This window comes from Alligator mississippiensis, chromosome 8, assembly GCF_030867095.1.
Source record: "Alligator mississippiensis isolate rAllMis1 chromosome 8, rAllMis1, whole genome shotgun sequence".
Lineage (NCBI taxonomy): Eukaryota > Metazoa > Chordata > Crocodylia > Alligatoridae > Alligator > Alligator mississippiensis.
The window spans coordinates 8950108-8974277 of NC_081831.1; the positions used below are offsets into that span (position 1 = coordinate 8950108).

At 43.5% G+C, this 24170-nt stretch overlaps 1 long non-coding RNA gene across 1 annotated transcript; it reads right to left on the bottom strand.

Annotated features, from left to right (window-relative positions):
• Positions 1 to 1915: 1915 nt before the first annotated feature.
• LOC109284774 (uncharacterized) lies at positions 1916 to 23481 on the bottom strand. The gene is made up of 4 exons (XR_002092351.2): positions 23360 to 23481; positions 8452 to 8525; positions 7281 to 7459; positions 1916 to 2311 (listed from the first exon to the last, which is right to left on the bottom strand). It is a non-coding gene; the product is annotated as an uncharacterized LOC109284774 (long non-coding RNA).
• Between the last annotated feature and the right edge of the window lie 689 nt (positions 23482 to 24170).

Sequence of the window (24170 nt, forward strand, 5' to 3'; positions counted from 1 at the left end):
TCTGGGGTGCTACCACAATGCACATAAATAGAGGATAGTGGGCCATATTAGGAAATACTTGAACCGACAGTTAAATTTTTACCATCAAGTTTTTTTTCTTGTGCATCATGTCTATAAGTTAAATTACTAAAAGGTTTGGTCTCCTTGGCTAGGGACAGACATTCAAAAAGTCCGAGTCTGAATTGATTAAATCTTTGCAGGTTAGTCTAACCTGGGTAGGCTAAATCACTTTGTAACTGCACAGTAGGGGTGTGCAAAGTGGGTCCTATTCAGTTCAGAGATTTGGCCCAAACCAGGAACAGTGATTGGATTGGTTGATTTGGATCACTGTCCCTGATCCACTTCAGTTGAATTGGAATCAGAAGATTCGATGCTGATTTGGACATAGACACAGCTTTAAATGTTTTTTTTCTACATACCTTGAGGTAGCAGTGTGGCTCGTGAATGCTGTGATGCTGGGGTGCATGGAGCATCTCACACAAGTGTGCGTGGGACCCCCCCCATGTCCCCCCAGCTCAGCAATTGGAGGCGGGTGAACTCCAGGTGCTCTCCCTGACCCAGGAGGCACCAGGTACTGAGCTGGGGAGAGCGTGGGAGCCCAGCGTGCACCCTGCTGGACCTAGAAGTGGACTGGGAGAGGTTTGCCCACCTTCTGACCAGGCCAGCGGGGAATTGATAACAGTGTTCATCAACCCTAACTCAGTGTTTATCACTGCATTAAAAAGAAAAAAGAAGGACGTTACCAGCTACCTGTTGATTCTGCCTTTGTCCTGCCTACCACAGCATGGATTGTTGCCAGCATGTGGTCTGCTAGCTAATGCTGAGAGGTATCTGTAAGTCTCTGCTAGAGCTGCAGCCAGGGAGCAGAGGGTAAGGACCATCTGTGTTGTGGAGTGGAGAGCCCAGCCCAGGCCAGTGAGCAGCCAAGATAGTGGGGGACTCTGGTTGAACTTAAATTAGCAAGAGGTCTGGGGCAGACATTGCATAAACTGGTTTGAGCCAAATCAGTTAAGTCTGATACTACATTCAACCAGCTTTATCTCAGATTGCTTTCAGCCATTTTCAAACTGGTTTACGTGCACTGAACATTTGTTCTGTTATAGGTTTAAACCAGTTTCTAATCATTTAAACAGGGTTGTGTGCGATGTCTGTCCCTAGGCCTTAAGACAGTCATGTGTACATAGAATTCTCTTGCCCTGTGTTAGAAGACGCTTAAATTGACATCACGGTTGGACTGCAGTTTTGGGACAGCAGATGATACCCAATATCGTCAGCCCCACGTGCCCACCCAAGCCATGAAAGAAAGAAGGTGCATTGATGTAAATACTTCCTATTTAGCAGAAAGCAGTAATGATTCCACATGACATCAATTTGCAAATTAGCATGTTTTAATTTTAACTACCCACCACTGTGAATCAGCCATTCTTTAGGAAAACAAATAAAGAAGTGCAAGGTCAAAATAGGATTATAATAGATTATTTCAACCAAGGTTTCTTGCTTGCCGATTTAAATCAACCCACCCAAGATTAAGAGAATATAAACCACCTGGCACAAGAGAATGGAATTATCCAAATATTATGATTAGATTAAAATATATTTACTCTATATAGCCAAGATAAATATAGTTTTCACCCTATGAGATGCTCAGGAACTATTTTCTTTGGCTGGTTTTCAGAGATGAATCCTTTAGCTTTCCAAGGGCAGCTTTTGGTACCTCAGACCTTGAGATTCTGCATACCTACCCGGGCTGGATGGTGTCTATTTTATGGTGTCTGAAGATCCAAAGGTTAATTTTGGATTACTGCCTCCCCACCAGATTCTCACATGCTACAGGATTCTGTCATCCTTCTTGTTCAGTGTGTATACAAGTCCACTGAAAGTGAGGAGGAGATGAACTGTAATGTATTCCCTAAACTGATAACAACCAGTCTCTATTTATTAGATTTGGCATAGATAGTATGATACATAAAGTATCACAGGATTTACATAAATTCAGGGGCTTGGGTGAAGGTTTGCTGGTTTCAGTCTATCCAGACAAGATGGAGCCAACACTGGCAAACATGGGTGCACTTCTGAGTTTGTGATGGAGATATTAGATCTGGGACTGTTCCTGGATATTCATTCTTCTGCCCCGTCCAGAGAGTAGAATCAGTAGAAATGTACACAAAGGAAGGTCCTAACCAATGGGAGTGAGTGTGACAGAATCCAGCCCTGTGAAATTAGCCCATTCCAAGGTCTCATCCATTTTGGGATTAGGGAGTTTCTTAAGTGTTAATGCAAGTGCCCAGCCTCCATTAAATCACAATAGGAGCTGTGAACAAAAAAAGAGCAAATAACTTACTAATAAATCTTACTCGGCCTTTGGGGAAACAACATGATATTTCAGTACACTAATATAATGAAGAGAAAAATATCTGAGCGATGTAACACAGAGCACATAAATATACTTACTGAAGATTAGGGGTTTCAGATTTATTTTTTTTTGCTAGGGTTATATGTAGCGTCACTTTTAGTTGAATTAGATGCCTCTTCTTGACAGAAATATCACCAGACAAAAAATCAATAGAGCTGTTAAAAAACCCAACCGATTTATCACCTGCATATTACATCTGATATTTTCACGTGCTCTACTCTAAAGTGCAAGCTTTTGTCTATTGGCATTTTCCAAATGTGAGAAGATAAAAGGAGTCAGAAACTAGCATTTTTCTGAAAAAGGGAGTCTCAATGGTTAAATCAAATTAGGCCGATATAACAAGTACATGTTCCAGCAATTACCTTTTGACATACTAATCTATGAATTGTACATTCGATCGCAACATAATTTTAAATGGTTGTTTTAGTTAGCTGCATGCGATGGAAAAATAATAGGTTGAGGTTGGGCAGGTTTCTGGATGGATAGCATGCCTTTCTGCCTCTAAGACAACATTTTAAATCAGACTGGAGTGAAAGCAGAGCCTGAAATATTTTGATCTGCATGGAATACCAAGATCCTTTTAGCAACCTTAAATGGGTGACCCATAGAGGCCCAGAATTAAAACAGTATAAAGGAGGGCCAAAAAACCCCCAAAGCCCAGAATTGTAAGTTATTTGTTAAAAATGATAACTGGAGGTTGGAGCAAATATCCACTCACCAGGGCTATCATAAGCGGAAGAAAAAAAAAAAAATAGTGCATAAGGAAGAAGTGTTCCTCAGACAGGAAAGTGGTTCAACCCCCCACTCAGTACAGCAGTTTCATGGAGTCCCTCTACTACAAAGCTATTTTGTATAGAAAGCTGAAGGATCACCCTGTCTTCCTCCAATGCCTTATTCTAGTTTCTACAAACATCGTATCCCTAGTGACCAATGCAGCAGAACTAGAGTATATGCCCAGTAGGCCTGTATGAAGTGGCTAGTATTCGCTTCGGATTTGGGCAATTCGGGTGACAGAGATTTGAATCGTTGTCCAGAATTCATTTGGCCAAATCCGATTCAGAGATTCAACCACTGCTGAATCAAACAGGCCCCATCTCCCACCTGCTCCCCAAGCCCTGTCAGTGGCTGCCCCGCCCAGTCCCATCATCCTGGGTCTTAAAGCCCCACACTCACCAGCTGGCCCCCATTGCCCCACACTGCTGGTGTGCAATGCACTGCTGGGGGGGGGGGGGGCTCTGCCATGAGCCCCCAGAAGCCCCAACAGCTGCTGTTGAGTGTGGGGCTTTTTTTTTTTTTTTTTTTTAAGAAACTGGGAGCTGGGGCTGCGCAAGGCAGCCATTGACAAGGCCTGGAGAGTGAGTGAGGGATGGGGGGTTCATGGCACAGCCCCCACTCAGCATGGGGCAGTGGGGATTGCCCCCCCCCCAACCTGGCAGCAGCTGATGAGTGCAGAGCTTTTTTTCCTTTTTAAGCATTGAGACACTGGGGCCAGGCAGGGCACTCAGGGGGGCTGAGGGAGCAGGCAGGGGATAGGATCTGGCAGGGGTCTCCCCCCCATGGTCCTCTCCTCACTCCCAGCCCCTCCTCCCCCTATTTACTACTATGGAGTCCAGGTCCAGCTATCTGCAGTGGTGAGTGGGGACTGCCCAATCTCCGAATTGATTGGGAGAGCTTCAAATCAATTCGCACCTTTTTATTGGTCTCCCGATTTGATTTATATTCAGAGATATGCCCCAATTCAGCAGCCAAATCTCCTCCAAATCGAATCTGTACCTGAAGCTTTGCACAGCCCTAGTGCCCAGGGCACCTTGCTGCAACACTGGTCCTCCTACACCATTCCAATGTAAATTGGCCTGAGAATAAAAAAGGGCAAAGGTTCCTTAAGATCATTTTTGCACATATTCTTCTTCACATGTGTTCGATTCCCCTCACCTGCTCTATATTTCTATTATGATCTGAATTGACCAAAGGCCCAAATTAGTCACCAGCCTGGCCACATTCAGAAGTAATGTGTGCCCACACACGTGTCAATTTGTGGTGCTATTGCAGATGGTGATAAAAGCATGCTATGGCTTTAGTTGTTGCACTTATCTGGCCTACTATGTGGAATGTTCAAGCAAGATGGAAAGGAAAAGGAGATGGAAGAGGGCATGGTTTTGTTTAAAAGTCTTTTCAGAGCCTGAGTTTCTTAACCTGCAGGGCACAGTTGGACACTCATTGATTACTTGGACATTTGGCCGAGAGGCTAAACGTAGAAGAGAGATAGCGCTGGTAGCATGGCTGGATTATACTGAATTTGTATTCCTCATAGTTGGCTGACTACTCGGAATACTTGCTTTTATGTTTTGAGCTTATAGAATAAATGCATTTTGTAACTAACAGATGTAAATGATGGGCTAGTTTTTACACAGTCCTTGTTCAGACAAGCTCCCACTAAAGTCAGGAGAGATAAGTATGAAGTAAGAAAAATCTTAGATGGGCCTCTGCATGGTATAGAACTAAGGTTCAAATGTTAGCCTTCAGATGCGAATCAAACTATGCTCTCAACGCATTAAGTAGTCTACTACAAACTTGATGTAGAGAAGAGCTGAGGGCCTGTGACTAACATCAGTTCCAGTACCTCTCAGGGTCAAAGCTTTGATTCAGGCACCTGTAGAGAGTTCAGATCAGTTTCTAACACGATGGCTACATCCATTTCTTCCTTCCTGTCAAGGCAAGGCTGACTTCACTCCCTGCCCAAAGAAATACTGAAAGTAAGCAGATTCAACAATTTTGTGGATGATGCAGCAATAGAAAGATAGTTAGCACACCTCCATATAGACAGGCATGGTTTGAACGGTTGTCTGAACTCCTTAACTTTGTGAACCAAATAGAAATCCAATGGGTACAAGCTTTCTGGTACCTTCCAAATCTGGTTAGTGCAGTGGAAATAGGACCACAACTAGTGTTTCTAGTAATATGCTTGACGCTTTCACATTGTTGCCTAGTTTGGACCCAAAATTGCACTTTTGCAGTAGAAAAGTTAAAAATGTAATGTGCGTTTTCTATAACATAGTTTTAAAGACAATATACTCTTCTTGAATCTTAGCTATGGTTGTCTGCAGACTCAAGGTTTAGTTGACATCTCATGCCCCAGACTTACAAATTAATTGAGACTAGCCCCTTGCTCCTCGTTATTCAGGCACTTTAATCTTTGCCGGGCCCAGCTGCTGCACTGTCCATGCAGATGGTCTCCTTTTTCAGACAAGACCAATAGCAAGCACAACTGCTCCCTGCATCTGTGGTGCAAGCCATCAAAACAGAGCACCCAGCAGTACTGAATTAAATTGTTTGTGTTAATGATGGATGAGTGCAGGATAGGGTTATGTAGGTTTGGAAATCACCATGGCAAGCTGCAAATGAGGTATGAAATGAAAAATCTCAGTCAAGTGCTCAGCAGTAACCGACTAGCACAATCAGTAGGGTACTGCCTGCTCTGCATCTCATAGAAACATGTGATAGATCCCAATTCCAATCCCAACAAACACTCTTATTTCAGAGTTGTTACTCTGCATTTGATGGGACTGACCCCACAGAGAAGGTCCTAGAGAAGCATCTTGTCACATTTGTGTCCATCAAAAGTCATCACCTTGCCTAGAGGACAGATTGTGTTGGGAATCAGGACAAGGGGGTTCTGGCTCCATCACTGACCTGCTATGTAACTTTTGGAGTGTCACTGTAAGTCTGTGTCAGTAATCCCCTTCCCATTCATTCTTTTCTGTTTAGATCATAAGCTCTTAAGGGCAGCAGACATGTTTTGAAGTGTACCTTAATGGGACCTTAAACTCAGATGGATGCTCTAAGCTTTACCATAGTAAAATTATAGTTACATTTAGAGAAAAAAAAAAAAAAAAAAAAGCAAGCTTCCTTTTCTTTTTTATTCTCTCTCTGTATGTCTATTAATACAAGTTTCTCTTGCCCTTCTTAATGCAAATTTGGCTTTAAGTTTTCTTCCCTGCCATATTTTCACAACACTTAGAATGAACTTGCAGTTCTACTTGGAAGAAAACTGCTTGCAACAAGGTCCAGATCGTGTAATTCAGGGTATCTGTAGCATGCTGATCACAATATTAAGTAGGGCTGTGTGAAGCTCCTGTCCCCGATTTGATTTGGCGGAGATTCGGCTTGATTCATTGGCTGAATCTCTGAATCGAATTGGAGGACCCTTTAATTTCTCTGAATGGAAATCAGAACCCTCCGAATTGATTCAGAGAGATTTGAAAAGATTCAGCGATTCGGACATAGACATAGCTTTAAATGTTTTTTTCCTACATACCTCTAGGTAGCAGGTGGCTCGTGAATGCTGCGATGCTGGGGTACATGGAGTGTCCTACAGAAGCACAAGGAGCAGCAAACCGGGAAGTGGACCAGAAGCACTTCCAGTCTACTTCCGGGTCTGCCAGACAGCATGCGGGGGGGGGGGCCTCTCCAGCTCGGCAACTGGTGCCTCCTGGGTTGGGGGGGGGGGGGGGCCGCATCCAGGGTCCCTCCACAGCTGATCGCTGAGCCAGGATGGCACGGGGGGAGTGGTCAGTGCGCTCCCCGATGGACTGCAAGTACTTCTAGTCCACTTCTAGGTTTGCCGCCGAGCACATGGAGGGCCTCTCCACACTCCTGTGGGACACTCCATCTGCCCCAGCATTGCAGCATTCACAAGCCACGCCGGTACCTTGAGGCATGTAGAAAAAAATCTGAAAGCCGTGTCTGTGTCCAAATAGCTGATTCACCGAATCAGCATTGAATCTTCAGATTCAGCCAAATCGAAATCACTTTCCCCGATTCGGGCCAAACCCAAATTGGAATCGAATAGAGCCCGCTTTACACATACCTAATATTAGGTGTTGGGTATGTAAACTCTCCAGTGGCAAGAATGGTCAAGAAAACACGTGCTCAGCTCTACGCTGTCAGGTCTCTGTTCTACTCAACTGAACGTGGATTTTTTTTTCCCCAGAAGACTTTTCACCTTTTGCTTGAAAATACAGCATTGCTTTGAATGGAAAAGTAATCCTTTGAAGTGGAAAGAAAAAGAAAGAAAGAAAAAAAGCAGGCATTACCAGGGTTGAAAAGTACCTCTGCAACCGTTCTATGCTTGAATTCTAGGCTTTGACCCCGACAGCCTGCAGGGTCAAACCTCCTACATTTCTAGGTTATTCCTTTCCTTTTACATTCAGTTCTGAGTTAGTGGTGGTAAGGAAGTAACTAATTTCCAACTCCTTACAAGACGTAAGAATCAGGCTCACTGCATCCAGCCTATTCTCTCACCAGATTAAAGAAACAACAATGATAGAAGAGGTAGAAATTATGCTAAATCATGCACAAGGGATCTCTGTTTTTTTCCTGAAAATTTGGACTACTCAACTTGCAGTTTTATTTTCACACTCCACATCTGCTTTAGTGAATGCACAGCATGTACTCTGCCACAGAGAGTGTGCCAGCAGATGTTGGGTGCTATTGTCAGAGTGGCAGAGTTGGCAGAGACAGTTCCATATTAGATAAATGTTTGCAGAAATGATGGCATGATCTTATTCTTTCCTTACACACCAACCCCCTCAGGTTTCTTCAAAGTTCTGCTCATCTTGGTAGCCCTAGAACTTGATGTCTAAAATGATTTGCTGCCTTTCCCAAGCACGAGAAAAGAAATCAACTAGGGCTTCAGCCATTTCTATTTTATGTACTACTCCCTTCCTGAAACGTAGAATATTTATTGAAGTGGACTATGTGCAAAAAGCCATTCATGTTGCCAAAGGGAACCTGGTTGAAATGTGTACCCCATATGCATGCTGAATGTTCTCCACCATGGTAGGACTGACGAACGTTTCTTTCCACATCTTGACGCCTGCCTTTAAAATTTCTCTCAGCCTCTATCCTTCTTTAATGGATTTAAAAGAAATGATGGTAAGAAAAAAACCTGCATCTCACTACTTAAAGCTTCTTTGGGAGATAGCTAATATAAATATGTTGATATTAGTTCTTTGTAACACCAGGCATTATTAGCATACCTTCTTCTTCTTAGACTCTCAAAATGTTGAGGTCGTCTAACAAGGAAACTTCACAGCACAAGTAGGTAGTAGACCTGGAGAAATTGAGGCACAGATTTAGGGAAGTGTGTTAAATCAACCCCCCCAAAACTAGACAAGAAATATTTTGAAGCAAAATACAGAAAAAAAGGCAAAACTGATGGTATAATTTGTGTAGAATATTGGTAACAAAGCCTCCAGGATCTAACCTTACTTACACAAATGCTCTCACTTTGTAGCTGATACAATACAAATGTGAGAACATCCATTTATGCTAAACTTTCACAGTGGGGAAGGGAGCTGGTATTGAGTACTTCTATCATTCACACCTATTACCTCCAATGGAGGTCAGATGACAGTCAGAAGAAGCACTGCTGGGTTTAAGAATTCCCATCAAGGAGTTTACAGTCCAAACAGACAAAGAAAAAGAAAAAAAAGACTAAACAAAAGGCAAAACAAAGGGAAGGAATGAAAAATGATTATCCTTGTTAGACAGAAGAGGGTACGTGATTTGCCCAAGGTCAGTCCCAAGTCTCTGGAAGGGACAGGAATTGAACTGAGATCTCCCGAGTGGTCATGCATTATTTAAACTCCAGGCTGATTCTTCCCAAGGATTTTATTTTTGACCGAACTTCCAGTAGTCCCTCCAGTCCCAGAAGTGTCCATCTTCCTTCATTTTTAGCCTTGTGTTATATATGGTACATTGATTTTTAAATGCCTACCTAAAAGGCTTTTTTTGCTCTAAAAATTCCATTAGGCTCAGCATACAGGACATAGGTATATTATGCATGCATGAGCTCCAGCGTTAAAAAAAAGTTAAACGCAATAAAACGTAAAATGAAATAAATAATCAGGGAGGAACAAACCCAGAATAAAAAAAAAAAAAAAAATACTGAGTCTTCCAATCCAAAGAACTTAATTTATACTCCTAATGATCACATGTTCCTTCCTCTTACATTCCCTTCATTTAACCGATTTTGATATTGTCCCAAACAGGACTGCCCTACCTTGGCACCAACAAGATGAAGCTGAGCTTCAGTAGTTTTCCCAAAAACAATTTCTTAACATTATCTTTCTAACTTCAATAACATAGTCCTCCCCGTAATGCAATACAGATAGCTTCTCATTTGTATGCACAGCTTCTATATTGTAGAAGCAGTTCAGGATCACATCCAAATGTCTTATGGGTTTTTTATAGCTACAGTACATTTGATTTACAACTACTCCGGCAAACCGTTGTACTCATTATCATTGTAAGTTGAGGTACTTATATCCCTTTTGCTTTTCGTGTCCCTTGTATTATTGCAACTTTAAGAGGCTCAAGTGATAGATCATTGACAAAATCAGACTCATATTCTATTTTTCAGCTTATAATTATCTCCAGCTCTAGGATGGAAAACATTTTCTACCCGCGTTGATGCCAAAGCACTATTTTTTGGTATTGATGCTAAAATTCTTGCAAAATATTCCTGTTATTTCAGAATAAAAATAAGTTTCATGATCTTGTTCTGGTTCATTTGACTGCCCAAGTCATAGCGTATGAAATATTGAATACTGCAGTATTTCTGAATTCCCAAATAAAAAAAGTTTCCAAAACTTGAACTGCATTTGATTGCACAGATGTTTATCTAAGATTTAGAGGAACATCTGTATCCACTAGGGAAATTATTTTGTTAATTAAAAGAGATGGATGTTTTTGTTTGATTAGCTGACAGGGTCATGGCTTATGAAGTAATGTATCCTGATGCGATTTGATCTGAACAATAAGAATAATAATGAAACCTATGAAAACACCTTTGTACAGTCACACTGACTTCATTATTAATTAGCACACCCTGGCTTCTCTCAAACATCAAGAAGTGTAGAATTTACTTTAACTTTTAATTAAATTTGGAGAGGAGCCAAAATAGCAAAGTTGTACCATAGATAATCCAGTAGCATCATTAGCCACACATTTTTGAATGGCAAAATGCCCATTCTGATCAAATGTGGGAGATGAACCCATATAACAATTTAGAAACAATTTTTCAAAAACTCTGGGAAAGGTTGCTGCATTTCCCCCTTTAATTAATCCCCAGGGGCTAGAGCACTCAGAGATCAAGTCTGCACCCAGAGAGAACTAGGTCTTTAAGTCTCAAGGAAAGAAATATATGCACAGGGTTTTTATTTATTAATTTATTTTAAATTGTTATCTCTCCGCTGCACAGTTTTGATTACATTACACTGCTCCCGTGTTTAGGGCTGATGTGCCCTCATAGGAACTGCCATATATTGCTCCATCTTATCTTTCTTTCACTGTAATTAATGCTGTTTTCATTTATGATGGATTACATGCTATACCCATTCCCAAAGTTGCAACAGTGGTTAGCAGCTATCCGATTGCTTTCTACAGATTATCACGTGCTTGGGATTCAGTCAGAGGCAGTAGCTAATGCCAGGGGCTTGAAACTGGCTTCAGGATTTCTTAGGGCCCTCTAATTCATCTTCATAATTGTACCAATTATCAAGAACTGCGTGGCTATTACAAAGAGAACTTCTTCTACAAGGCATCTTTGAATTCACCCACACCTTTGAAGAGATCTTTCCTCTAGTATTTAGTTAAATAAAAGCTATACCTCAGACTAAGAAGAATTAGGATCTTTAGGGACTTCAAAATGACATTCAGATGCATATTTATCATTACCAAGTTAATTAGCACTCTTCACTTAGGACAAAATAATTAAACTAATCACATTTAATGAAATTTCAATGATAGCTGATGCCTCTAAGTAAGAACTCTATAATAAATTAGTTGAACTGATTTGTTACTAGTTGGATTTTTACTAATTAAATGTCCTTTCCTGATTTATGTCAAACTCCTTCTCCCATTTTATTGCTATAAAATGAAAGGTAATGGAGACTCCTGGCAATTTTTATTGGTGCTTGCAAAAGTACATGAAGTTTTACCTTCCCATACATAACTGGACCAAACTATTGGCCAGGCACTCATCTTTATAAGATATCCACTTAAATTAAATTATCTTAATTGCCACATGGCTACTAAGCAATGGGTTGGCAATTAGCAGAGAACGGAGACTTCAGCTATTTTTTCAGGTTGGCATGAAGTATCCATATTTTCTGAAGCTCATTCAAAGCTTAACCATATCCTCAGCTAAGGAAAGATCCTCTCTCTTCCTGATCTTGGTTTTCTTTTATCCCCATCTCCTACTTGTAACAAGGTGCTGTCAGCTCCAGCTATTGGATGTTTCCATGTATACTCTTGTTACAGCCACAGTAGGGTACTATGTAGTACCAAGATAACAACATGGTAGGACACCTGGGGGGGGGGGGGGGGTTTGCAGTGGGGCTACAGGGAATTCTGGTTGCCACTGCTGCGACAAACACAATTACATGGCCGTGGCAAAAGCCATATTTTTCACCCCCCCAATCCCTGTCAGCACCTGGGGCAGTTGCCTCTCTCACCCTGCCCTCGTTACACTACTGCTGTGTAGATGGGGACATCCTGTATAGATTGGTCCCATCCTTTCGGTCCCACCTTTTATTTAAAATAGAGGATCTGTATTGGCTCCAAGTCAACATGACATAAGTGGGGGCACTAGGAGGTAGGTGAAGCCAAGGGAAACAGTGGTCATATGTGTTCATGACCCTAGAGGTCAGCAGTCAGGATTCCAAGAACACCCAAGATGCATCCCCACTTCAATGGCCTCGAATGCCTACTGTTTAGTTTAGGGATAGTATCCTACTAGTTTCATAAACATTAGGGCTGGAAGGGACCTGGGAAGATCATCGAGTCCAGCCCCCTGCCTCAGGGGCAAGAAGTCAGTTGGGGTCATAGGATCCCAGTAAGATAAACATCCAAATTTCTCTTGAAGGCGTTTAATGTAGGTGCTTGAACCACCTCCAGTGGCAGGCTATTACAGACCTGGGGGCTCAGACAAAGAAATTCTTCCTTATGTCCAGCCTGAAACAGTCTTGCAGTAGTTTATAACCATTCAACCTCGTCATCCCTTGGGGTGCTCTGGTGAAGAATCATTCCCCCAGGTCCCGGTGAACACCCCTGATAAATTTATAGGTGGCCACCAGATCACCCCTGAGCCTGTGCTTTTCCAGGCTAAAGAGCCCCATAGCTCTCAGCCTGTTGTCATAGGTTCCATTTCCTGACCTCTGATCATGCGTGTGGCTCTCCTCTGGACTCTCTCAAGCTTCTCTACATCCTTTTTTGAACCGTGGAGCCCAAAACTGAACGCAGTACTCCAGCTGCGGCCTGACCAAGGCTGAGTACAACGGGCGAATGACATCCTGGGATTTGCTTGAGAAGCATCTCTGGATGCAAGCCAGCATTTTGATCGCTTTACTAGCCGCAGCATTGCAGGCTCATCTTCATCTTGTGGTCAATCATGACCAAGTCCATTTCATCCATAGTACTAGCCAGTGTAGCACTGCAAGTTTTTCCTCCCAAGGTGGAGAACCTTGCATTTTTTGGTATTGGACACCATCAGGTTCTCATCAGCCCATTTCATGAGCCTGTCAGGATCTGCCTGGATCACCCTCCTGTACTCAGGTGTGGACGCTTTACCCCAGAGTTTAGTCTCGTCAGCAAACTTGGCCAGCCCGTTTCCAACACCATGGTCTACATCATTGATGAAGATGTTAAAAAGTAAAGGGCCCTAGGACAGAGCCCTGAGGGACCCCACTGGTCACAGGGCACCACGATGATCGACTTCTGTCAACCACCACCTTCTGGGTCCTGCCATGGAGCCAATTCCCCAGCCAGCAGACCGTGGCAAGGTCAAGGCTTCAGTTAACCAGTTTAGCCAAGAGGTGATCATGGGATACCAGATCAAAGGCGTTTTTGAAGTCAAGATATGTGACATCAATCTCCTCTCCCTTGTCCAGGCGATAGGTCACTTGGTCGTAAAAGGAAATAAGATGGGTCAAGCAAGACCTACCCGTAACAAACCCATGCTGGGTATCCCTAAGGATGTTGCCATCAGCCAGTCTGTTAAGAATGGCCTCTTTAATAATCTTTTCTAAGACCTTGCCCAGGATATAAGTCAGGCTGATGGGCCTTTAGTTTGCCAGATCCACTTTCCTCCCTTGTTGTGGGCCAATTGAATACTGAGGACTATTTTCCCCTCCCTTCTTACCCATGTGATAGATCTTCTGTCAACTGATTTTTATACAAAGACTTTATTTAGCCTTTGTTTGAAGATCATCCCTCCGAAGCAATAAACTATTGCTAGAACCAAACTGCACGGCTGTTTCCAAGGCATAGCTATTCCACATAGATTTACTGATCAGTTGATTACCAATATATATTTATAATCGCATGGTTTTCACAGACTGTCATTTACTCCCCTAAATCCTGCACTCTTCTTAGTATCTGCTCACGATCTACAGAAGCTCATGAACAAAGGAGCACACTACTGATTTAAAGGCTATTATTTTTTGTATAGTAGAGATTTGTTTTCAAGAGCTTTACTGGATTTCAGCATTATTTTTAGTTGCCTAAAAATATCCTTAACTGTCTCATGCCTTCACTATGGAACACTCACTAGTCATGGGTAGCGAACATAAGACAAAAATAAAAATGCTTTTAGGAGGGTTTTTTTAGATTTCTTGTATGTTTTCTTTATAGAGAACAAAGATGGGCACATGATTAAGACATTGTATGCTGCGATTCAGATCTTGGTTTACTTCCCAGCACCATAACAGCCTTCCTGGTGTTCTTTGTACTTGTATAGGGATGGTACCATTTCCCTACCACACAGAGAGTGTTGCCAGGACAAGGTCATTAAACTTTCAGTCACTGTAGTGATGCACACAAGAGAAAATCCAATAAAAGAGAGATTTATTTTCTTTTCCAGGCTGTTTCCATCAAGGATTGTTTCATCTTTGGAATTAGCACCCTATGGAACACATTTCATTGTATCCGTTCTATATTTATCCCCATTAGTACCTGAGAAGTCACAATCTTTATTGAATTTACCTTCAGAATATAACTCTGTGGAAGAGAAGTGGTATTATCCCATTTGAGAGGCAGGGAACAGAGACACAGAGAGACTTGCCTGAAATCACACACCTAGAGCAGGGACCTGAACCCTAGTCCCCCAAATCACAGGCTAACACCTTAATCATTATAACATCCCTTGTCTCATCACAAATAAATTCTACATTGCACGGTATGTTTTGATAGGATATTGATATCCGAATGGAAAGACACTGGACCCACAGCTAACAAGGTAACATAACCCCAACCAGGTTACAGATGCAGAAAGTTCCTATTCCTATGATCAGAGTCTTACACAGCAAGCCATATGAAGAAAGGCTGAGGGATCTGGGACTCTTCAGCCTGAGGAAAAGGAGGCTGAGGGGGGACCTGGTAGCAGCTTACCGCTACACTAGGGGAGGACATCAAGGGCTCGGTGAGCAATGGTTCACCAGGGCACCCAAGGGGAAAAGGAGTACAGGCCACAAACTCCTGGAAGATCGATTCAGGCTCAACATTAGGAAAAACCTCTTCACAGTCAGGGGGTCCAGACTGTGGAATAAGCTCCCTCCATAGGTGGTGCAATCGCCTACCCTGGAAATCTTCAAGAGGAGACTGGATGGTCACTTCACTGGGGTCACCTGAGCCCCAGTTTTCTTTCCTTCTTGGTGCAGGGGGCTGCACCCGATGATCTTCTGAGGCCCTTTCTGGTCTTACAATCTATGCCATCATTATGTTGCCTTCATAAAAGGTACGAGCTACCACCACTGCATTATAGACCTGCGATAGTGACCTGCTGGGAACATTGGCATAATTTAGAGTGACCATTTCATTTTCTCTCTCCCCTCCAATATATGCCAAGGAAACAGCCTGGAATGCAGCCATCGCAGGATGGGGGAGTACAAAGGAAGCCATAAGCCTCATCCTCCCTAAGTTACATTATGTTGGACACTCTTTGGCTACAGTAGGAAATTGGACATTGCTGACTAGATTGTACACTCAGATCCAAATATAAAAGAGACGCAATATACCAATTAAATAATGATCTCTTGATAGCAGGCAATGGATCCCACCACTAAAATTCCTTGAAGTGCGTCTTGAAGGTTGAAGTAGAGCAAATACAATTCAAATGAGGTTAAGTACTGTCATCCGCTATACAAATGATCTGTATGGTATTTGAAAATCCTCACCATGCAGGTATGAATGACCTTTTAAGTAATTCATGTTATCATTTCCTTGTTGTCAATCACTGTTTCCAGACAATACCAGTCTTCAGCTTTCCAATGCACTTTTTCCTTTAACCTAAAGGTTCCCTGACTCTCATAACCTTCAGCTGACTTCGGAGGAAATCTTTATGACATGTTGCATCTATTCATTTATAGCAACTAATAAACGAGTCTCTAGACACCGTCACTATCCTTTTCTATAGGGATGTTTGGGTTACAAATGTCAAACTCCCTTGCTTCTATTACCACTCAGCTTGTATTGGGACTGTGGGGAGTTTTGTGGGCTGTATCCAGACCTACCTCTGGCAGAGGGTCTATGGGCAATAGTGATAGTGCTAGCAGTGTCAGGGAACCATGGGGGTTAACACTTGTCCACCCCCCACCACCACGTGTCCTCAGTGGGGCTCCATAGGCTGGAATTCAGTGGTGGGCCTTTCCCATGATCTCTTCAGTCCTAAATTACTGAGCATTTGAGAGCCCTACAGCATGCATCAGACATCCCTGTTATAGAGGTTTCTTTAGGGAAATATGGAAAATATATCTGTAATGTCTGGAATATCCAATTATCTGTGGTTGCCCACTGCTCACAAGACAATCACTCCCTCTGACGTCTCAGTTCTAATCCTCAAAGGGAACTTGAAAAAACACCTTTTGTAGATGAGCCTACGAACTTCACTTCACTTCACAAGTCTACTGGATACAACCCCCCCCCCCCCCCGCCCCATGGACAATATAGACATTGGATTTATGATGCATTATAGCCTGCCTGACATCTGATTCACCAGGTACCTTCCTGAACTTACCATTTACATTTCCCTACCCCTTCCTCCCCTCCCCTCCCCTCCTTCTCTACGCTTTGTTTTCCTAATTTCAAGCCATTTACTTTTTCCACAAACAGTCTCTTTTCTACCTTGAAGCACTGATCACTACAGCAGTCTCCCTTGCTTACTTTTGTCATTCCTTCACCCATTTCCTGCCCCCCCCCCCCACCCCTAACCAAAGAACCTTGCCTGGAAATCTTCAGTTCTCCCATTATAGGAGTGCCTGCTAATTTGCAGATACCACAGATGATAAGTTTGCCTATTCTACTACTGGGGTTATGCCACTTTCAGAAACAAAAATCAAGTTAGCTAACTGACCTCTCAGGGCCTCAGTTCCCTATCAGTAAATTAGAGACTATATTTCTTCCCTCACTCATTTGGTCTTCTTCTACTATTATTTGTTTGGGGCATAGACTGAGTCTTTGTATAATGGGGCTCAGTTAGGGCCTCTGGTATGACCCTAAGATAAATGTTAACATAAATAGAATCACAGAATCTTAGAAAATTAGGGATGGAAGGGACCTCAGGAGGTCATCTAGTCCAATCAACGCCCTGCTCAAAGCAGGACCAGCCCCAACTAGATCATCCCAGCCAAGGCTTTGTCTGCCCACGTCTTAAAATCCTCCAAGGATGGAGATTGCACCACCTCTCTCGGTAGCCTGTTCCAGTGTTTTACTACCCTCCTCATGAGAAAGTTTTTCCTAAGATCCAACTTAAACTTCCCTTGCTGCAACTTGAGACCATTGCTCCTTGCTTTGTTATCTGCCACCGCTGAGAACAGTCCAGCTCCATCCTCTTTGTAACCCCCCTCCAGGTGACTGAAGGCTGCCATCAAATCCCTTCTCAGTCCCCTCTTCTCTAGACTAAATAAGGCCAGTTCCCTCAGTCTTTCCTCACAAGTCATGTTCCCCAGTTCCCAAACCATTTTTCTTGCTCTCTGCAGGACTGTCTCCAATCTGTCCACACCTTTTTTGTAGTGGGGGGCCCAAAACAGGACACAGTACTCCAGATGTGGCCTCACCAGTGCTAAAGAGGGGGAATAATCACTTCCCTTGACCTACTGGTAACACTCCTACCACAGTGCAGCCCAGTATGCCATTAGCCTTCTTTGCAACAAGAGCACACTGCTGGTTCATATTCAGCTCGATGTCCACTGTAGCCCCCAGGTCCTTTTCTGCAGAGCCACTGCCCAACCAGTCGGTCCCCAGTCTGCACCGGTACATGGGATTGTTCCGTCCCAAGTGCAGGACATTGCACTTCTCCTTGTTGAACCTCATGAGACTTCTTATGGCCCACTCCTCCAATTCGTTAAGGCCACCGAATCCTAGCCCGGCCCTCCAGTGTATGTACCACTCCTTGCAGCTTGGTGTCATCTGCAGACTTGCTGGGGGTGCACTCTATGCCAGCTTTGAGGTCGCTGTCCCCAGGACTGACTCCTGGGGCACTCTACTTGATACCATTTAGACATTGAGTCATTATTTACTACCCTCTGAGCCTGATGATCCAGCCAGTTTTCTATTCAGTTTATAGTCCATTCATCCAACCTGTACTTTCTTAGCTTCCTTGCAAGAACACTATGGGAGACCATATCAAAAGCCCTGGTAAAGTCATAGTATATCCCATCTACTGCTCTTCGTGCATCCACAGAGCCAGTCATGTCCTTATAGAAGGCAACCAGGTTGGTCAGGCATGACTTGTCCCGGGTGAATCCATGCTGCCTGTTCCTAATCACCTTCTCCTCCAACTGCTTAGAAATAGATTCCTTGAGCACCTGCTCCATGATTTTTCCAGGGACTGAAGTGAGACTGACCGGTCTGTAGTTCCCTGGATCCTCTGTCTTCCCTTTCTTAAAGACGGACCCTATATTTACCCTATATTTCTTGCATCAAATGTAGGAAGTAAATTGGTACATTACAACCTATAATCTTCTCTCATCAGAGATCTCAAGTCATAAAAGTAGTAGAGAATATAAAGTTAAATGAGCCTCCCCCACATTTCTCAGCTTATTAATAAAAATGTTGATGTTATAACAGCCATTATTGACTGTCAATTCACATTTATGATGGGTTTTTTCTAATTCATTATTCCTCTAATTATTCATAAACACTGCCTGGTACAGTTTATGATTATGTATGAGCTCTGCCTAACCTGGGATAGAAATGCTTTCCTAATGTCTCCAGATAACTGACTGACTGACTGACAATAGAAAGACCTTTAGTCTACGACTCCGTCAACACCATACATTTTACAACATCTACACTGTGGTGGTTTGTTTTTTTGTAGCAGAACACAAAACCTTTTCTTTGAAAGTTCAGTATTCATATAATATCATCAACCACATGCTTTGAAATAATGGAGTCGACAAGGCTGAATTCAGCAGCCACAGTGACCACTTTATTTATATATTAGAATAATCAAATTACGAGGCTGGGAAACTTAGAAGAGAGCTACATTCACTCCTACCTCTCATTTCCCATTAGAAAATGCAACAGGATTAAGAGGATAATTGAAGAAAGGCCACATGCAATGCGAGGGGCATGGCTATACTGTACATTACAGAGCTGCATACCTAGATTGCGTTATTTGGAGCAGCCAAGTCACAGTGGCAGGGAGCTCAGTCCATTATAACTGATCCTTTTTTTCAGGGAGAATAGCAAGGGAAATACTACCTTTGAGGCAGGAACAAAAGTCATACAGATCTATCCCAGCATTCTGAAGGAACTGTCACATGAAATCATAGGTCTGGTACCTATATTTATGAAAGAGGGGGGAAATAACCCAGGTGACAAGAGATCCATTAGTCTGAGCTCAATAGTAAACAAGCTTTGTAACAAACATTAAAAGCAAGCTTAAGATGCAGAGGTAAATGGAAAGTCAACTAGAATACAACATAGTTTTACAAAAGGTACAGCTAGGTTATTCAGGGTTTTTTTGATTTTTAAACATTTTTTAGACAGTGGAAATGTAGTAGATTCATCTATTAGGATTTCAGGACAGCATTTGATTTGGTGCCATATAATAAATCCGGAGGTGATGGGGATTAGTACAAGACTTGCAAGGTACATAAGAGCCTAAGAGGAAATAGCAATGGGTTTTGCAGACCTGGGTGCTATTCGGCATAAGGGACATTACTAGTAGAGGTCTTCAAGGATCAGTTTTGGGATTAAGCCTATTTAGTTTTTTCATTAACGACCTGGGCATAAAAGAAAAAGGATGAGCATGGGAATGAAATCGGTTAATGACACAAAACTTAGAGGCAGCATCAATACAGAGAAGAAACTGGAATACCATGCAAAGGAAACTGTGGGCATGTCTACACGAGATAGTTTAACTGCGCAGTGGCTTAGTTTACTGTGAAATAAGCATGTGTGTCTGTATGTGTGACGTGCTTACTACACAGTAAACCTCACTAATCACTAGTAAATTTGCTCCCTGAAAATGCAAGTAGAAAATTTACTCTCAATTAGTAATGGTGCAGTAGTATTCATATAGACTACCAACTGGGAGCAAATCTGCTCCTGGTCAGCTATCCACTAGTGGGTGCAAGATTGCTCCCTGCTCTCGGGAGCTGCCTGCTGCTGGGACAGGGTCTGCCACAAGAGCCCGAGTGGGGACTACGTCTCTCTGCCCCAGCAGAAGGGAGCTCCAAGCCCCTTGCTCCAAGATTGCGACTAGGGAGTGGGGGCTGGGAGATCCTTATATCCCAGAGCCATATCTACTGGTGCAGAGCTGGCACTGGTAGACAAAAGTCTCCCGTCTCCAACCCTGCAGTCACAGAACTGGTGCTGGGAATTCCCCACTGGCCGGGGCTGGGGAGCTTGTTCCCTGCTTAGCTCATGGAGCCGAGTGGGAAACAAGCTCCCCAGCCTCCACCAGCACGGATTTCCCAGTGGCGCTGGGAGATCCCGATCTACCAGCCCCAGCTCTGTGGTTGCAGGGCTGGCACTGGGAGATAAGCGTCTCCCACCCCACTGCTTCCCAATCATGATCCCGATCTCAGAGCAGGAGGACATTGTCCCCATCCCTGCAGCAGGCAGGGGGTAACGTCCCAGGCCTGGTGCTCCCTGTTAGCCCCTGGTCTAGCACCCAGGGGGAGCCTGGAGCTACCCCTAGTAGCAACAGGGGCCCATTGCAGGACCCCAGGAAGCAGAAGTAATTTGCTGCCATTGGCAGCAAATCTTCTACCACTTCCCTGCATGTCTAGACACCTCTCATGAGTAAACTGGTCCCACATCAAATGGATGTGTAAATGCACCCTGCATGACCTGGAAAGCTGCAGCACCAGTAATAGGATGACAGTTAGCAGCACAAAATACAAAGTTTTTTTACTTTGGAACTAAGAACAAGTATTTCTTCTGGAATCTCAAAGATCATCAGGTGGAACTGACACACTAGAAAGGCCTAGGTATGCGTGTAGTTCACAGGTTAACCACAGACCATGAAAAATTAAATCCTAGGATGCATCAACCAAGTTATTTCCCGTCAAGAGAAGAAATCATTAATACCAGTGTACAAGACACTGGGCAAACCTCATCCAGTATACCATGTACAGTTTTAGTCACCCATATTCAAGAAAGGTCTTGGACTAATAGGATGCTCAGAGGAATGGAAAGTTTGTCTTGCAAGAGGACACTAAAAGAGCTCAGCTTCTTTAGTCTATTAAAAGAAAGCTGAGAGAGAATACGATTGCTCTTTACAAATATATTGAGGGGGTATACACCAGGGAGGGAGAAAAGCTATTTAAACCAAAGGACAGTGTTGACACAGGAACAAATGGACATAAACTGGCTGTGAATAAATTCAGGCAGGTAATCAAAGGTTTCTTAATCCTCTGATTACCTGCCTGAGGTTCTGCAACAGCTTCTAATATGAGTTCCAGGGTCAAGAGGCCTTAATTAGTTTTAAGATGGTGCTTGATCAGCTTATGACAGGGATTTTATGATATGGCTCTTAGAGATAACAGGGGTCAGGGCATGGGGACATAGGCAGCCCTTTTGAATCTTACACATTTAGCTCAAGATGTGTTTAGAGAGGAAGGGAAGGCAAAGAACTAACTCTTCTACCCTCCCCTTCCTTCAGTGTTTTTCAGGCCTTTATTTGATTTTTGCTGCAGAGAAGGTGCTGCTGAGCTATGTACAGGACAAAGCTGATTCAGCTCTCTGAGGGAGAGGTGGATACTGGGGCAGACAGTTTAATTTAACTGACAAAAAATGGTTGTGCCCTTTGGCAAAAATCCCAAAGTGGTATCACCTATACGTCCATACTCTCCTTAACCCATTTCACACCCGGCCTCAGCTCCAGGGCAAAGTGTAACAAGAAATAACAGAATAGTTTTTAAAAATGCTAATAGATAAGGCTTAATAGCAATAGGTCACCTCTATGTTCCCAGTGAAGGCTCTGGTATCCGCAGGAGTCAAGTATCATTTGTCTTGTAGTATTAGTTCCTCGCTCTTGCCACATTGCACTGGCATCTTGGTGCCAGTGGAGTTTATATGAATTTTTCTGCCTGCCTATCCCCATCCCTCCCCCAGACATTAATGTTTTCATTCTCACACTGCAAAGTTCCCAATTTGCAAATCCATTAGCCTCATTTGCATTGCATAGTACTTGCTCCAGCCTGCGAGTAATGCAGGTGACATCAATGAGTCTAGCTGTGAATTAGCCACTCCCGTGTTCGAGCAAGCTTGGCAGGAATGGGCCCTCAAATAACATCCAGATAAACACAGCTGTGGTATGTGGCACTGCAGACCCACCCGTCACACTCAGGTATTTCCCATGCTGCTATGTTGCAGTGCAGGGTGGGGGTTTTGACCCCAGCAAAATCCCAGGGTAAAAGGAATAAAAGAAAACCAAAAAACACATGCAGAAAGAAAGCAAGGCAGTGCACATGGAGGCAGTGTGCGCTGCCTGAAACTAGAGCCTGGCTGGCCGGAGCCAAACTGCAGCTGCCAGCAGGCTCCCAGCTACCGAAGCAATGCAGATACAGCTTCCCCAACCCTCAGGATCCCAGGTAAGGCTGTTGGGGCCAAAACAGTTGGTGGCCCCAGCCTCCCCTACCCCGCCTGGGGTAACCTACCACACACCAGAGGAACCAAACATCCCTACTTGTCTGACCATCCCTGGGGAACCAAACTTCCACACTCATCTGGATGCAGCCTTGTAGTTTTTCCAACTTTCAGAAGCTTGGGTTTGATTTTTGTCTTGTATCAAGGTTTTGAGCTGCTGCTTGTTTTATCCCAACTGGGTCATCCCTCCTTTCCACATTTCCATCCCCTATTTCAGAAATTCCCAGATATTTAAGTCTTGTGGAGAATGTTTGAGGCTTTCCCCCAATGTCATTCAGTTGTTCTCAGCTTAAAATCCTGGGCTAGGGAACCTCCAGGCTTTGTTCCAAACAACCATATGCCAATTTGCACCTACCAAGAGTATTTCCAGGCAAAAACCTCAGGACCCATTGACAATCAATGTCAAGTACTTATAAGGCCCTGATTATCACTATGGGCAAGTCACAATCTTTATCATCTTCGATGTAACCGCAGACACTTCCGCTATCCACAAAACATCTGTGCTACCCTGGTTTTACAGACAGGGATCTAACACTGAGAGAACACAGCCAGATCCAAAAAAACCCAGCTTAAGCATCACAAGACTGAGCATTTCAATGCCTAACTTACAGGTGTCTGGTCCTCCGAGTCAATCCAGCACCCAGGTGAGGACCCCTAGCCCCCTACATGATGCATGGCAAGAGAGGTGCCTCAGAATAATACTTCATCAAAGCCAGCAGGCTAAGCAAGGAACCACCTCCCTAGCCAGGAATGAAGTGTTGGGGACACAGAGGCATCTTAAATCCTTACCTGCCAATGAAACGGATAAAACACAGGAGCAGTCCTTAAAGCTAGGAACCAAGCTCAGGCAAGAGCCATGATGAGTGAGCTAGAGAGCACTGCTAGCTCTTGTTCTCTCTCCAGCCCAATGATTCCTGAATCCTTTTCCTGCACAATTGGGCAGCTTCAGCACCTTTATCTGTACTTAACCAGGTAACAGGTGCAGGTGATGCATGCTGTCCCAGGTGAAACCCCACATCCTTTTCTGAATCTGGGCCTAGGTGACTCGTTTGCAATTACAAAAGGGAGCTGCGGAAGAAAATGGAATAGGAGCCAGGCCCTGTTCTTCCTCACTGAGGTACGTGCTATCGCCACTGTTTTTATAGCTGAAATAAATGAAACACAGAGAAGTCAAGGGCCTGATTGTCAGAGGAGCCGAGCACCTGCAGCTCAAATTGATTACTCTCACCTTTGGCAGAGCCAGGAATAGAAGACGGGCTATCCAGTCCCCCACTCAATCTATCACCTGCAGCTGTGTAAATGCACAACGGGTAAACACGTATATATGCAAGGTTATACTTTTCCACTGATTGAGACATTTTACCCTCAGCCTATATCATGCTGCACTGCCGACACTCCTGCTAGATTGACACTGGTTTCTTTCCTACGTGCTTGCTCCTTATGCTGAATTCATGCATCTTATTTCCATAGAATTACACACTCTCTAGAAAGTCAGACGACAGGCACCAAACTTTGTTTGCAATAACAATTATTTAGAGACACGGTAAACCAGGCAGAAACATTAATGTACAGGTGCTGCCTATTCCTTTGTTTAGTACAA